The sequence below is a fragment of the Nuphar pumila genome, chromosome 11, assembly GCF_984573655.1.
Source record: "Nuphar pumila chromosome 11, dmNupPumi1.hap1.1, whole genome shotgun sequence".
Lineage (NCBI taxonomy): Eukaryota > Viridiplantae > Streptophyta > Magnoliopsida > Nymphaeales > Nymphaeaceae > Nuphar > Nuphar pumila.
Window position 1 is genome coordinate 90,395,708 of NC_143259.1, and position 4,760 is coordinate 90,400,467.

The 4,760-nt window shown below is 46.3% G+C and overlaps 1 non-coding gene across 1 annotated transcript; it reads right to left on the bottom strand.

Moving 5' to 3' along the window:
• Nucleotides 1–552: 552 nt before the first annotated feature.
• On the bottom strand, nt 553–655 carry LOC149822477 (small nucleolar RNA R71). Its single transcript, XR_016426247.1, has one exon. It is a non-coding gene; the product is annotated as a small nucleolar RNA R71 (small nucleolar RNA).
• Between the last annotated feature and the right edge of the window lie 4,105 nt (nt 656–4,760).

The window sequence follows — 4,760 nt, forward strand, 5'->3', positions numbered from 1 at the left end:
CTGTGTAGTTTAGATTTAGAGTTAGGTCGTTTGCTTACATCTGGTCTTAGTACCAGTGTATGCAGGGTCGACGAGGTCTAGGAACCCCATTACACCCATTTGTTGACAACCCAGAGAGAATTTTACATTCTCATCGAAGTTCGACAACAATGGCTGACATGGATCCTCCACCTCCACCCCCAGTTCATTCACGTCCTCTGCGGGAATACTTCATTCCCACAGACTATGTTCAGGCATCCTGCATTCGAAAACCCGATGTAGGAGCGCCGCATTATGAGATTAAGGCCAGCATTATTCAGATGCTTCCATCCTTTTATGGCCTTAGTCATGAGGATCCCTACCGGCATTTAGATGAATTCCTCGAAATCTGTTCTACTGTGAAGATACAGAATTTCGATGATGATGCTTTGAGGTTGACTCTATTCTCTTTTTCATTGAAAGACAAAGCCAAGTATTGGCTAAAGTCCTTAGATTCTGTAGAAATAGAGTCATGGGATCAATTGCAACAGGAGTTTTTTCGAAAATATTTTCCCATTGGTCGTACGAACCAATATCGTAGAGCCATCACTAGCTTTTCAGAGCTAGATGGTGAGCGCTTTCATGAGACCTGGGAGAGAATGAAGGATCTCCTTAGGAAATGTCCCCATCATCAGGTGCCAAAATGGCAACTGGTGCAGAGCTTCTATGATGGATTGTCTGACAAGAATCGTCAGATGATCGACTCTTCATGTGGAGGGACATTCATGCTGAAGAGCGAGGACGAAGCATGGAGGCTATTTGATACATTGGCCGAGAATTCACTCCACCATGCTTCGAGCTCTCATTCTGATAGAGCCACACCCAGCATTCAGAAGAAAGCTGGTGTTCTTGAGATTGGTCCATCTACTGCACTACAGTGCAAGGTAGACATGATTGCTCATAAGCTGGACCAGCTTCTCTCAGGACCATCCACTACACAGCAGGTGTGTACTCTTTGTGCCAGTCCGGCACACGAGATCACTGAGTGCCCTTCGGCAGCTCAGTACCCTGAATTTGTTCAAGAACAAGTTCAGGCAGCTCAGGGTTACGTCAGACCGCCGAATAACCCATTTTCATTGACATATAATCCGGGTTGGCGTAACCATCCCAATTTTTCATGGAAGAATCCACAGTCTTCCACACAGATGCCTACACCCTCTCAGCCAATTCGGCAGCCATCTTTTACTCAGCCATTCCAGAGACTGAACTATTCTCAGTCTTCTTCCTCTTCAGTTCCTCCCCCGATTCAGCAGGAGTCTGCCCCGCAGACATCTTTTGAGGAAAGACTTCTCCAAGCATTCCAAGAGGTGAAAACCTCTAATCAGAACGCCTTCGAGAAGTGTAGCCAGATTTTGAGCTCACATACGTAGTCCATTGCGAAGTTAGAGTCGCAAATGGGACAGTTAGCTGAGGCTATTAGTAGGAGACCCGAGGGTACATTGCCTAGTCAGGCTGTCATGAACCCGAAGGGCAAGGACCAGATGACTGGAGGCCTGTTTCATACTGAGACACAGCAGCAGGCCAAATCTGTTATGGCCCTGAGGAGTGGACGTGAGTATCACGTCGAGAGCAGAGAGCGAGAGAGTAGAGAGAGGATCGAGGAACCAGAGACCATTGTTTCACCTACGTCGGCTCAGCCATCATCCCCATCCCCATCATCATCTTCACCATCAGCATCATTTTCATCCTCAGAGAAGAAGAAGGATAGGAGTGAGCCTTCTCACAAAGAGGAGGAGCCAGTAGAGTATATTCCCCCACCACCCTATCCCAAAGCATTAGAGTCTCCTGGATATAGAGGGAAGCAAGGTGCGAAGATACAGGACATGCTTGACATCTTCAAGCATGTGCAAATCAACCTACCTTTGCTCGATGCGATTCAGCAGGTGCCGGCATATGCCAAATTCCTGAAGGAACTATGTACGCAAAAGCGTAAATCTAGAGAGAGAGTTCCTAACAGGGTCCATTTGACTGGGCAGGTGAGTTCAGTACTTCAGCATCAGACACCACCAAATCTCAAGGACCCTGGAGCCCCTATCATTGCGTGTACCATAGGGAATATCCGGATAGAACGCGCATTGCTTGATCTTGGAGCAAGCGTGAACATTCTGCCCAGGTATTTCTTTGATTCTTTCGGGCTAGGAGAGATGAGATCGACTCCAATTACACTTCAACTGGCAGATCGTTCTGTCAAGGTACCGAGAGGTGTCTTGGAGGACGTGCTAGTTAAGGTGGATGACTTTTATTTTCCAGTCGATTTCATTATTCTTGATATGGAAGGAGTAGATAGTCAGCATCAGACTCCGATTATTTTAGGTAGACCATTCTTGGCGACTGCCAATGCGTGCATCAACTGTAGGACCGGAGCCATGGATCTCTCATTCGGCAATAGGAAGGTAAAGCTGGATATTTTCAATGCCGCGATGGGACGAGCGGGAGACATGGACTGCTTTCATGTAGACATTGCACATGAGTTAGTGGAGGAGCAGCCCGAGTTGTACATTACTGAGGATTCTTTAGATCTGTACCATATAGAGAAGAATAGTAGTGTAGATAGTGTAGATGTGTCTAGAGTGTCGTCAGAGAGACCACCTTGGGGAGCTGTCAGGGAACCTCTTCCACCACTTGCGGAGACCCCCGCCAAATCTTCGATCGAGTCACCTTCGAAACTTGAGTTGAAACCCTTACCGGATTCACTCAAGTATGCTTATCTCGAAGTTGATGAGACTCTGCCGGTGATCATCTCGTCCTTGCTCACTGAGGAGCAGGAACAAAGATTGCTGACTATTCTTCGAGAGCACAAGGCAGCTATTGGCTGGGGAGTTGCTGATCTGAAGGGGATTGATCCTTCATTTTGCATGCATAGAATCCATTGTGATGAGGAAGTCAAGCCATTTAGGCATATGCAGAGAAGGCTAAATCCCAACATGAAGGAAGTGGTAAAGAAAGAGGTAGTGAAGTGGTTGGATGCCGGAATCATTTACCCTATTTCTGATAGCCAGTGGGTCAGTCCGATTCAGGTTGTGCCGAAGAAGTCAGGACTCACTGTGGTTGAGAACGAGAAGGGTGAGAGAATTCCGATGAGGACCACTACAGGATGGCGAGTCTGCATCGATTATAGAAAGCTGAATGTGGCAACTAGGAAAGATCATTTCCCATTGCCATTCATTGATCAGATCTTAGAGAGACTCGCAGGGCAGAGCTACTACTGCTTTCTAGATGGATATTCAGGACACAATCAGGTAGCTGTCCATCCTGACGACCAGGAGAAGACCACATTTACATGTCCTTATGGCACCTTCGCGTTTAGACGTATGCCGTTTGGGCTCTGTAATGCCCCGGCTACTTTTCAGAGGTGCATGCTTGCTATCTTCTCAGACATGATTGATGATGTAATGGAAGTTTTTATGGACGACTTTTCTGTGTATGGCTCTTCTTTTGAAGATTGCCTCCAAAAACTTACTCGAGTACTGAGTAGGTGTGCGGAGACCAATCTCGTCCTGAGTTGGGAAAAGAGCCATTTTATGGTCCAGGAGGGGATTGTGCTAGAACACATTGTGTCCAAGCGTGGTATTAAGGTTGATAGAGCGAAGGTGGAATCCATTTCCCGTTTGACTCCACCCACCTCCGTGAGGCAGATTCGATCATTTTTAGGGCATGCGGGATTTTACAGGCGGTTCATAAAAGATTTCAGCAAAATCTCTCGACCGCTTTGCACTTTATTGGAGAAAGACCAGCCCTTTGTTTTCGGTGAGGATTGTATGAAGGCCTTTGAGATTCTCAAAGAGGCCTTGATTACTGCACCTATTTTGAGACCTCCAGATTGGACTCTCCCATTTGAGATTATGTGTGATGCATCTGATTACGCTATGGGGGCTATTTTAGGACAACACGTTGATAGGAAGCCCTATGTGATCTACTATGCGAGTAGAACTCTGTCTGATGCCTAGATGAATTATACTACGACAGAGAAGGAACTACTTGCGGTAGTTTTCGCATTGGACAAATTTAGGTCCTATTTACTCGGTTCGAAGGTGGTTGTCTATTCTGATCATTCTGCATTGAAATATTTGTTGAATAAGAAAGACACCAAACCGAGATTGATTCGTTGGGTTCTACTACTACAGGAGTTTGATCTCGAGATTCGAGATAAGAAGGGAAGCAAAAATGTAGTAGCAGACCATCTTTCCAGACTGATCGTGGAGACCACGCAGGATCAGAGGCTGATCAGTGACTCTTTCCCTGACGAGCAGATCATGTCAGTCAGTACATCGCAGTTACCCTGGTTTGCAGATATTGTGAACTATCTGGTTTCGAGGCAGATACCTGAGCATTGGAACAAGAATGAGCGTGAGAGATTCCTATCTCAGGTGAGGCACTATTATTGGGATGAACCAGAGTTGTTTAAATACTGTGCAGACCAGATCATTAGGAGATGTGTTCCGGAGGAGGAGTACCAGTCCATTCTGAATTTTTCCCATTCATTAGCCTGTGGAGGGCATTTTAGTAGTAGGAAGACGACTGCAAAGGTTTTGCAGTCAGGATTTTATTGGCCCACACTCCACAGGGATGCTCATGAGTTCTGTAGGCGATGCCTGCGATGCCAGCGATGCCAGCAGATTGGGAACATGTCCAAGAGGGACATGATGCCCTTGCTTCCGATTTTGATAGTCGAGATTTTTGATGTTTGGAGCATTGATTTCATGGGACCATTTCCGCCTTCATTCAGAAATTTATACATTCTG